The sequence below is a fragment of the Anser cygnoides genome, chromosome 1, assembly GCF_040182565.1.
Source record: "Anser cygnoides isolate HZ-2024a breed goose chromosome 1, Taihu_goose_T2T_genome, whole genome shotgun sequence".
NCBI classification, from domain to species: domain Eukaryota; kingdom Metazoa; phylum Chordata; class Aves; order Anseriformes; family Anatidae; genus Anser; species Anser cygnoides.
Genome location: NC_089873.1, coordinates 29,520,269 through 29,532,604, shown reverse-complemented (window position 1 = coordinate 29,532,604; position 12,336 = coordinate 29,520,269). Strand labels below are relative to the sequence as shown.

The following is a 12,336-nucleotide window of genomic DNA, read 5'->3' as shown; positions in this document are numbered from 1 at the left end:
AACTATTGTAAATGGGGACTTTTTATTTCTGATTTATTTCTGGTTTATTTCTGGTTTATCTGTGTGTGTGTTTTTTATTTATTTGTGTTGACTTTCCTCCTTTTTTTTTTTTTAATATAATCTACTTTCTGAAAAGGATTTCGTTTTCTTGGCTCTTTTCCTTTCTTAGTTAATTTTGCAAACTTTTTCTTTGTGTCCCCTTTCTGTTTTTGCCTTTTCTTTCCGCTGTAGTTACTTTAACTGGAAAGGCCCTTGTCTCTGTAGTGTTGCCTCCTCAAGGTCGGAGATTACCATCATTTCTTCCTTTCCACTGCTCAATATTTGTAACAATTTAGAAATAATTCACTGATTTCCACTATGATTCACACCTTATCCACCAATGCTAAAGACACTGGAACTGTGTAGGGTATGTATGACAGGGATTTACTCTATTTACACTGTGATGTAATTACCACGTCAGCAGGATGCGGGCAGATACCTGTTTTATAGATGAGGACAGTGGGACAGGAATTTCATTGCTTCAAGTCAGGGGCAGGATCCAGCCAGAGCTGGGCTTGGCGCACAGCTCCCCGTTATTTACCTATCAGTTATTTACCTTTATTCCTTTAGACTGGGCAGTGTCTTACCCTTTCCTGGTCATGACAGAGGTCATGTACAGTCGCAAGCAGCTCCTGGCAGCTTTAGCAGGGAGCATGTGGTGGCACTAACAGCCCTGGAAATTTCCACATTTGGTTAAAGCTGCGTCCAAGAAAGCAGAGAAGTTGTAGCCATCCAGCTACCCTTCCAGCATAGCCTGGCTGCATGCAAGAAATTTAAAATGACAAATTTTCCAGAGGTGAAATGTCTTTGTTAAGTACAGAATATTATGAAGATACAACAATGTGCTCGGAGTGAATTTCAGCATTTCTAGCAACTCAACAACAGGAGAGCAATTGGATCCCAACGAGGGGCTCTGGAAGGAGCAGTCTGGCTTGGGGAGGCTTTGGGACACCATCCTCCCCTTGTGTGTGTGCGGATGCGGCCATGCTAATGCCACAGGCAGCAACCAGGTTTCCTACATTGCAACGGAGAGCAAAAGAACGTATCTGAGTGCTTTGGAGATGTGTCTCTGGGGAGGTTTTGTCCCAGTTCTGCTTCTTGTCATTCTGGGTCATGTGAGCACAACCATTACAGTGAGCAAGGTGATAGTGTTTAAGAAAAAAGATCCCCTTGTATACTTTTCAAAAGGGTTTCTTTTGACCGCACGCTTTCTTCCTCCTGCTCACGACAGCACTGGCAGCATGAGACTACCGGTATTAGATAGATACGTTAGTACGGTGCATTAATTTTAATGAGATGGTGAATTTAGGGCAGCATATGACTACAGTAATTTAGATGAATTCCGAGATCTGAACCTCTTTGCTGGAGCCCTCTCTGAGGCTGTCACTGTGCCCGTGTTAGTCAAATGCATCCAGACTAAAGCCAGACCTGTGCTGGCTCCCGTCCAGCCATGTCAGCTCTGTGTCCTACACACTTCTGCCTCTGGGGCAAGCACGGGGGAAGTAAATGCAGATCTGCCCGTGCTCGTCAGAGCAGGAACAGTCTAAGTGAGCCCCTGGTTGGACAAACTGTCCTTTAAAACCTACACTGAGACTGGTCCACAAACCCTGCTCTGGTCTGAAGGGAGGCATCTGAGTCATCTCCCCTTGATGGCGGATGGTAAAAACAGGTATTTCATAGCTATAAATATGATTCAAACAACATAAATTCACCACCCTGTCCCATAAAGGAAACAGTTTTTGTGTAAAATGAGGCACAACACAGCAATAAAACATTTAGATAGCAGGGAGCACTATTTGGCACGATGGACATAGATGCTACCATCAGTGAAATCAGCTGCTCATCTGGGTCCTGCGGGCTTCGCTGAGGAGGAGAAGTTGTAGGAGGTTGGAAGCCTTTGTAACTTTTATCCTGAAATGTGTTTCACCGAGGAGAATTTTCAGAGGATTTCTGAAGGCTTGGCAGACTTTTATACTGAAATCCACTTGTGCATGAAGGAGGCAGGGGAAAAAAAAAAAAAAGCTACATGAACGTGAGACAGAACCATAGAAACACTGCTTACAGAGTTAGGAAAGGGGAGGAAATAAACCCTAGGCGCAGTGATAAAGCAGAGGGGTTCAAGAATTTAGCATGGGAAGAATGTTAAATAGGGAAAGAGCTGGTATTAAATCATCACTTGTCATCTGCCTCTGCCACCAGGAGGGCAGCAGGATGCCAGCCCTTGGCTGCCCGAGGTGCCCTGCAGGTATGCTATGGACCAGCGGAGGAGCGGGCAGGTGGCAGAGTGCCACGTTTCTTCCCTCTCCTCCCCTGTGCTGCCTGTGATCTCTGCGGTGAGGACTCAGCCAGCTCTGCACAATGCTCCCACCCCTACTTGCCTTTTTTCACGGTGTGCAGCCAGGATAAGGACCCCAGCACCTGGGGAGGCTTTGGCAGGGTATTTTTCCACTGTTTGCAGCTCTATCTCCAGTCGCAGTTATTGGGCACTCTCTTGCCCCTTTTGTGATCCCTCATTCCTCCCTGCAGAGTGATGTGAAACACTGTCAAGCAGAAAAGCACTTTATACCCACTTTACCCAGATGTAGTGACTGCGCGAAGTCCACAGAAGCAGAGAACAAGTACACCGTGTTCTGAAAAGTAATTAGTCACTGTATGCGAAATATCAGTGAAGCCTTTGAGGGAGAAATTGCTAAATGAATCAGTCTTGAAAAAGTACACCCTTTTAATCAAGTGGATTTAAAAATCAATCTGGTTCATCTGGTGCAAATCTCTAATGTAGATTTCTGTTAATCCTTTTAACCCTTGTCTATATCAATTTTGCTTGTGTCAGTAAGTTACTGACTGAGAGCAGATATAATAAAGCGCTTAGCACACATGTATTAAGTGCTCCAGTGCCCAAATCCTGAGTGTTTGGTACCTGGAGTAAAATGCAATCAAACAGTAAAGCATACAGGCTCCCTAGACAGAGAATGGGATGAATTAATGGACTGAGGGAGGTTTTGGACCAGCCCTTGCACAACACAAATCTCCTCCATGTTAGAGGCAGGGGATGTTGAGCACAAGGGTGTATTTGGGTGTTTGCCCCTGTTGGGAGCTTTTGTGTCACCTCTATGAAAGTGCAGGCCTCACATAGTGCAGGTCCATCTCTGTGAACCTGTATCAAAAGATCAACCTCCCATTTTTGGATGTCTTCAAACATTCACAATTTTAGAAATCTTGCCTTCTGTCTGATAGTGCCTCCTGCCTTTTGTATAATAGCTCAGCAGACGGGGCCTGTGTCTAGGGCACGGAGCAAATTCGGGCCCTTGGCTTACCTCAGCCTGGGAACCTGCTTCTGGTGGCTGTCCATTTCACCAGAGGAGGTACTGTACCTCCTGTCCCCTCTGCAGATGTGGGGCTACCAGGCAGCAAAGAGCACAGTTACCACACATCTGAAGAGCAGAAAAGTGGAACCTGGTGTAGTAGCAGGGAAAGTTTTGTTCCATAGCAAAGTATGTTTTTTCAGCCAGTGGTAGTAAAACAGCATGCAACACATGATGTTTTCAGGGAAGAGGGTGTCTGGACGGTGCTTTGGAGACACCTGCCTTTCCCCATGTACTGCACTGATGTCCCTGTGCCTTATCCTACACTGCCTTTTGCAGGCAAAGAGGCTAAGGATTTTGTTTTAATGTGGCCCCAAGTTTCTTCATTTGGACAGAGCTCTGAGGCCTTGTCCATGCAGATTTTTGGAGCTGCCCTTTCATATATCTCTTCATGTTGTGCTTCCTATACGTAAAGTCAAGCCCCATCTTTGGTTCTGGCAGCCAAGAGGAAGGGAGTGTGCAGGAAAGGAAACACGGATTGCTGCTACCTGATCTCTTGTTCACCGTGTGTGTGTCTGAAGCTCACTGTCAGGAAAAAAAGGTAGGTCTGAAAGGAAAGAAGGCAAGAACAAGGTCAAACTCACACTACACTAGGCAGATCTGCAGAATTTCTGGGTCAGAATGGGTGCGGCATCCAAGTGCCGAGCTGAGCAGTTTATGGGATAAACAACTATGCAGCATTTGGCATTCGAGGAGAAAGTATAATTCTTTTGATTATTGTAGGCATGCACTACCTGACCTCAGCAAAGCAGTCCGAATTGTGTTTTCGTCAATCTCACGAAGGCTTTTGCTAAGAAGCCTGCTTGGAGAAAGCTAGGTTAGGCTGATGTCTAATTGAGTTACCTGAGTCTAATTCTGTTGTCATAATTGCCCAGGGGAAGCAGAAAGGGCTGGTTACCAATTAAGATTTTAATGTTTTTAATTTAAGAGAGTTTGAAGGGTATATGCAGTCTAAGAAATCTATCTAATTGATAGGAAAACAAGTTAAATATCATACTGCCTCAAACTCTAGCTGTGTTCTCTGTCCAGGGAGTTCAGTTTTCTATTTTTACGTTTGAAAGGTCAGGTCTTCACAGCCTGCGGGAGGTCTGGAATAGCCATGTCATGTGAAGCTGAAATCCTAGCTGCAGCTCTGCCTCCCTACAACGAGGGCCCAAGTGATGAATGGGGAGACACCCTTTTCTGCAGAAGAACAGCTGTAACTCATGTTTCAGACTGATGTGACATCAGTGTTTCAGTCTTCCAAAGATCTAGCTGATGTCTTCTGGCACAAAGGTTAACAGAAGAAGAAAACAACCTACCAGAAATGAACAGTAAGGACCAAAAGATTGGGTTTTGCTTCACTGCTCCTTGCTGATATGAGATCCTAGCAATCCGATGAGAAATACTATGCAAAATGCTTGACACGAGCTTGCATCCTGTTCATCTTTGTGAACTGCAGCTTGCAACAGAACTGAAATACAGAGAACTGCATAGTTACACAGAGCACAGCTAAAATCTGGCAACCCTCTCCCCTCTGACAGATGCAGACTGGTAACGAACTGAATGGTTGCTGTAAGATAACACCCAAGATGTAAGCAGTAATGGGGAAAAAAAAAAGTAATTAAATATTAAGCAATCTCTTATTAATCCTTTTTAAAAATTCTCTTAAACCTTTTACATGAGAGAGAGAGCATTTTGAACATTTTGAATGACTGCTGAGGTTGTAAACTTATCTCTGAAGTTATATAAGGTGCAATTAGCCTATTAGGTCGTTTGCCGCCTGCGCTAGCTTTCCAGATGCTATGGCTCACTCCAGTAAGTTAGCAGTGACTTTCTAAGGACCAAAATGGCAATTTAGAAGAGAAGCTACGGAGTTCAATTTCCCAGAGTCTCACATAGTGCAGGTCCATCTCTGTGATCCAGAGGACTCTGCTCGTGTGACCCGAAGGGCAGGCCATCATCCACCTGTCTTCAAGAGCACGGCAGTGGCATCAAAGCAGAACTCTGCTTCCTTATGGGCTCTTTGAAGCTGCAGTGGCAGAGAAGGCGAAGCTTCCTTCTCTCCTGAAGAAAAGCCAGCACAGCATGGTTCTCCAGAAGTGACATATATAAACGTAGATAAATGAAACATGATTTTATGGAATATGCTGCCCTTGGGGAGTTCCTGTTTCTGCTGAGTGACCTTATTTGTCATTGAAGTTTTAATAGTAAATCTGTGCTCTGCTTTTGATGATGCTTTTCTTGACTGCAGGTGGAGAAATCTTGTGCCACCTCCTCCACCACTTCAGTCCTTGTGTAGTAACTTGTACAAGCAGAAATTGGTACCTCCTTGGTGTTCACGTAAAAGAATACACAACATGAAAACAATTGAGAAAACAGTGAGTAAAGATGGGATGAGGCTTTAGCTCTCCAATTTGTTATGAAGCTCATTTAGGCTATATTCGTATTCTTGGTGGTCACATTCTGCAAAGATAACAAATTAGCTATTACAAGTGGCTGTCAAAATGGAGATTAACTGAATATTGCAAAATATTGGTGAAGCATAATACTGAATTCTTGTCTTGACATAGGCAAATGTGTTGTCTGATTTACGACAGTGCAATCAAGTGGAAAGAAAGCCCAATAAAGACACATGATCAATCTACTGAAACAATTCAATACTGATTTAATGTAGAAATACTTTGATTGTTCAAAATAATTCTTTTGGTTACATTTATACCTGCAGACTTAAGGCTGGTTGAGCTAATGTTTGCTCGTGCTATAGTGGTGCAAGTTGTATAAAGGTCTGGAAAATAGATCCTAGCTTGACCTGGAACCAGATTTGTAAGGCTATCCTTTCAATTAACAGCCAAAGCACATTAACAGCCTTTGGAAATTCGACTAGCTGCCCACTGCAATCATAAGCACTCAAAGTTTGCTTTGAATAGGATATTTATACGCCAATAAGGTATATATTATTTCTGTGCTTTTCACAGCTTCATACAGGAGGAGAGTGATGCACCAGGATACTCTATTTCAGACTGGAGTGCTAATGTTCATGACGATGTAGCCCACGCTTAGAAAATACTGAAATTTGATGATGAAAGTGGTGGCAGGTAGGTACCTTGGAGTCACTTGCTTTGTGGGATTCACTTTCATTTAAGCACTGAGGTTTCTTGAACAGTTGCCTCAGGAAAGATACACAAGAGACAGGCCTAAATCTTCCAGTTAAAAATTTACATTTTTTTTTTTTTTTTGCTTTCATCTTTGTCTTGGAGGACTTCATGTCATTTAGTTCTCTTATGGTGGGAGGGTCCTGCATCTCCAATCTGTGTGGCAGGGTAAAAAGCAGCTTTGGTCTGTCAGCCAGCACAAGCCTGGCCTTAATCACGATTTGGCTTCTTCCTTGGCCTTCATCTGTCATTGCTCCAGGAGCCATAAGTGCTGTCTGTACCGCCCCATCAGAGACAGAGCAGCTGTCATTACTGCCTGTAATCCGGGTCCTGTGGCAGGACATCCCCAAGTCCGGAGCAGGGATGACGGGGCATGGGGAGGCACGGTGGGACATGAATACACTTTCTCCAACTTGGGGGCTGTTGGCTCAAACCCTGTAAGATCTTTTGGCTCATGTATTGTTTTTAGACCATCTCTGTGATTTGAGTAATTTCATATATTTTGATATGGCATTAGAAATCCTTAAGCCAGCTTGATCAGTAAGCTGCAGCCTGACTTTGCCCTCCTGTACAGAGCCTGGGCATTGACTTCAGGGCCATTAACAGAGCAAGAAACCCAGCTCATGACCCTACACCTAAAAATAAGGTGCTATCTTATCTATCCTTTTGTGGATTCAGTGCCCTAGAGTCCTAGCTTTTCCTTCACCAATGAAGACTGAATGTAAAATAAACCTACTCTAATTATTTGGTAATGTTACGCTTTTTTTTTTTTTTTCTTTTAATACATCTAATTGTGAACTGAAAACCAAACCTACTTGTAATTTTCTTGGGCTTTTGTAATTTGTTATTGGCTTTTATAGATTATTCAGTAAACTCAAATTGCTTTTTGTCTTAATAGGGTCTTGTCTGCATTCTGCACTGGCCAATTTTCAGCCTATCATCTAAATTGCTTTGTGCCCTAATAAGATTGACTAGTTGATACGAGGAAGTATGACATTTATTTTACACCTCATATTCCCCTCAGCTTGTGTAGAAAAATCATTTTAGAATTAACAAATTTTGCAGTTGATTCTTGTGGATGCCAGTTTTCCAGAGCTAAATATAACAGGGAGAACATTTTTTGGTCAGACTGTTCCTTCTAAAGTTTATCTTTTTAGCTATCACCCATGTCACAGAGAACTTTTCTGAAATCAGCTTTTGGAATTTTAAAGCTTTTCTCAAGCTTGAATCGAGCTTGCCCCTTTTGCAGACAGGGGTGGGTTTTGTTGGCATAGAAATCAGAGGTTGCAGGTGTTCTGTTTCTGTTTACTGAGCACTTAAACAAGTGTTCAAATATATCTTCAGCTCATTCCTCTCCCAGTCCTGGGTCTGTGTTGCTGGTTTATGATGCAGTTAATTAATTTCATATATTATATTAAAAGTAAATGTTATATAGTGGGTGATAGACATTTTAGATAGTCCTTTTCAATGGTGATAAACCTGCTGATCCTTTTTCTAAAATGGCTGTACTCTCATTTCTACCTTCTTACAGTTCATAAGATATATTAATGTGAAACTCAAAAAGATGCCAAAGTTTCTGTATATGATTTTTTTTCTGGTTCCATTTGATTTCCATAGAAAATATCCAGAGATAATTTGTGTGTGTGACACATAAGAGGTAAGGCATTAGACTATTAAAATTATTATTTACTTGCTCTCAGTCATCCTAAAAATATTGTGAGAGTTGGTTTTTTTTTTGTTTGTTTTGCAAATGAAGTAAAACTGTAAGTTTACATCGTAAATTAATGTTAAAAATAATATCTATATTTATGGGAAGAGAGGGGGTGAGAGGTGGATTACACACTGTGGGCTCTGGGGAGGTGGCTTACCTGTTCTGCTTGGCTGCCTCCAGTCAAGTTCAGGTTATCTCCACAGGCACTATGTGCATAAAGGGCTGGTTTTAAATAGGCAGGGTGGGTTTGTCCAGCACCGGCCAGCTGACGTACAGGGCAGCTTAAGCCATGCTGATACCTGCTTGGCAAGGGAAAAACTACAACATCCCCCCCGCTCCAATTTTACTGTGCATGAAGAGGCCCGTACAGCAGGTCCTGCTGCCTGGGACAGAGCACAGCACATCTTGCAGCCCACCACCCCAATGTCACTGCACAAAAAAACAGCTGTCTTTTCCGAGTGTGATCTTATGGGGGATCTGGAGACTGTGCTGAAATTTTCTGTTGTTTCCTGTTTGGCAGCAATTCTGTTCTAGAGGGTAGGATAATCAATGTCACCTGTGGTTTCTACCTCCTGACACATCCTATTAGCTGGGCATGATCTGAGCCTTTACTGGGTCTTTCAGTTCAATAGAAATCTGCATGTGAAATCATTCTTTTTTTCCAGCTGTGATTACATGGTAATGATCAGATATCTGTCCTGACATCACCTTTCCTGCTTACTTGTGGGTGTCAGGTTCTCCTTTCTCACTTTGTTTCAGCTATTAAACTGTCAGAAAAAGCTAGTGCTTTGTTACTGTAATGAAGTCATATTGGGGGTTTTGTGTGAATGTGTTTGTGTTTTGCTTAACTGTTAAAATTGCAACATTTATCTTTCGATTTCCTTTGCAGTATCTTTTACTACAAATTAGTTGGTGGTTGCATGGCTGCATTCTTCCACAACCTTGTTAGGAAACATGAAAAATTGAAAATCTTGCAGTAATAGTTCATTAAATCTAGACTCTAATTAAGAGTGAGAAATGAATATGTAATATTCATAGTACTATCAGCACCACACATTCATGAACTAAGAATATATACATTTTTAAATTGGTGCACACAATGTACATTTTTTTTCCTGTTTATATATCCCTACAGTAACAAAATGAAGCATGGAAAGTAACATTATTAATGACCTGTAGGCAAGTATAAAGGTTATATTTGTATGGCCCAGAAATAGGATTAAAAAGGAGACCTAATTTTATAGTGCTGATATGGAAGAAACTCTCATCTATTTTTCTATGGCAGTATACCATCTTTATGTAGATTCATTATGAAGTTATTAAAACAACGCTATCTTATCAAAAAACCTTCAAACTAAGGAAACGTCTAGGCTTTATAATTACTACCAGCCACTTTAATAGAATATAAATATCATATACAATGTCATCATGGTACACAAAGCCAACCATCCTATAAACCATGGTAATATACCAGGGAATTACATCTGCGTATTTTATAGGAATTGTCATATGAAAGCTTAAATTAAAACAACTTGTCTTTCTACAATTAATATGTCAAAGTATGTGAGAAACTGAAGTGCAACTGTAAGAGCAGAATTTAAAATAATATTCTAAATTTCTGTTACTGTTCTGAGAAAAAATATTTCATGAAAATGTTGTTTTTAAGTCTCTCCACATCCCTTGTTTTCCTTTTTTCCATTCTAGTCCTAGAAGGAACAGCTATTTTTGAATTTATTTCTTGTGTTATTATGGATTTTTTGTAAATATGGATTCATCTTCTTCCACGTTGTAGGAAATTTGCACTAGTGTAGTATGGAGATATTTGAAGAGCATAAGGATTGTCTGATGGTGTTTTCCTTACCCTTTTATGCAAGTACTAGGCACATATATAAAAACAAGATGTCCTGACCTGGAAGAAGTGTTGATTAGATGATGAAAAACAATAGACCATATTTCTCCTTCTAGTTCAAACTAATTCTAAAACTTCATGTTAGAACATACTGAAAATATGGTTTTCCCTTTGAGGAAGCAGAGATTAGATGTGGTGCTGAACAGGCTGCTTTGTGACCTTGAAATTACAAGAAGCTTCAGTATTCCTGGGGAAAACATGCTTTTACCCTTGTTTGTGTTGTACCTGTGAAGGGGATTTTTCCCAGCCTGGACTTCTAAATTCCTTTTTCAGACAGTTTTGTTACAGAGTTAAAGCTGATATCACTATGCAGAACCTTCCTGTTAACAATGAGCTATGTAAAGGCTCTGCATGAGAGGGTGAACCAATTTGAACAGCTTAAATTGCAGCTATTTGTTACCATTCAGATTTTGCAGAGAAAAAAGGTCTGTCGTTTTGACCAGACCTGTGTTTCTGCTTGGCTCCTGTGCATGTGAGAGAGGTGCCCCCATACTGGGGCTTCTCCCATTTCCACTTTCCAGCTTTAGCTCATGCTGTTACAATGCCTTGCTTCATACATCAGACATGAAACAGCATAGCACGTAACTATCTATCTGGTATTTTAATCCCAGATTTAGCTGTGCTGTGCTTAGAGGAGCGTTCCAGACCCATCAAGTGACAGCAGCACACACTCAAGCTTGTTTTGCCCCTGCCTTCTCAGCATGTATACTCTTGCCTGGACACTCTTGTTTTTGAGATTCATTTAATTTTGAAGTTGACTTGCAGCTTTTGCAAGTATATCTGTCTTTTCTGTTACTTTGCTTGTCCAGTTTTCCTCTGGTATTTTTGGCCTGTGCTATAAAAAGAAGACAAGTTTTGAGCTATTTAATTAACTGTTGATCATGAATGGTAAGATAATTTTGTTTGGTTAAGCATTACCTCTTGCTAAACATTCTCTGTTTTTCAAATGTGAAACTAGGTGCTGTGTGTTTTGTTTTATTGATTTATTTTTTTTAAAAGAAAGCAGAAATCTTTTCTGTGGGTAGAGTAACACCTGTTAGTGTCTTACCCTGGGATTTATCATTACAAATAAGTAGAACACTTATTCCCTTGTTCCCTGTTAGCAAACTTCAGCTCTGTCACCCAGCTTCCTTAATCGTATAATACTTGCTTGGTACAAAATGAGTGTGGCTCTACTACTGAAGCCATGCAAAAAATCTGCCCTATTTAATAGCTGTTCTCTGGATATTATTTTTTCTGTGCGCTGAATGAAGAGGCACTCCCTTGCTGCTTATTCACATCATTCTTTATTTCTGATTGAATTGCTTCTTTCCTCTGAGCTTCATAAAGGATTGTACAAAATTTAAATATCAATTGCATCTGAGGTGTATATAAAGTATTTGAATAAAAACAAACAAACAAAAAGTGTAGAAATAAATACTGTAGGAGCTACCAGATTTCTGTAGGGAATTTTTGTAAAGGATCTATTTTTCAATTGAAGATTACAATACAGTTTTAGCCAATTATCCTCAGACATCTTTTTTATTATCTCCTCTACTTAATGACAGCAAGTGCAGCTGTGTGTGACAGTGTTAATTCTCCCTTTATTCCTGTGACTCTCAAGCTTACCGACTTTTTCTGGCTTTCATCCCTTTTTTTGGTATTCTGGAACTTCTTCAGTCCAAGCTCTCAAATGAAAGGTTGTTCGTCGGCTCCTGAGGATGGCAATATAATAAATATTGGGCATGGAGGCAGTGAAAGCCTGACAGATCCCGTTCTTTGATCTGCTCAAACTTCTATTGACTTCTCATCCTTCCCCTGCCTGACAAACAGCTGAGGGTAGAGAGAAGCCACTGAAACAGAAGTAGGAAGGCAGGAGTTTATACTGCCCTAAATTGAAATGTACAGAAGTATAAGGATACACTTTTTTTTTTTTTTTAGAGGTAGCAATTAAGGAAAGAAAATAACTTTCAGAAAAATAAAAGGAAAGGCTAAATAAGTGATCAAGGGGGAAATCTGTTAAATGACTGATGTGCTGCAAACAGCAGAGGTCTTTGAAAGAAGTTACAAGAATGCTTGCTTGTCTTGCTTGAGGTTTTGTGCTTGTACACCTTGTTGTAGCATGTTGAATTCCAATAAAATTGTTTTGTTCAATTGATTTTTTTGCACTATTATGTCTTGTTTTACCAATAAATTAAACAG

The 12,336-nt window shown here is 40.8% G+C and overlaps 1 long non-coding RNA gene across 1 annotated transcript; it reads left to right on the top strand.

Moving 5' to 3' along the window:
* Positions 1–3,751: 3,751 nt before the first annotated feature.
* LOC136790023 (uncharacterized) lies at positions 3,752–7,585 on the top strand. The gene is made up of 3 exons (XR_010829109.1): positions 3,752–5,497; positions 5,635–5,761; positions 6,359–7,585. It is a non-coding gene; the product is annotated as an uncharacterized lncRNA (long non-coding RNA).
* The last annotated feature ends 4,751 nt before the right edge of the window (positions 7,586–12,336 follow it).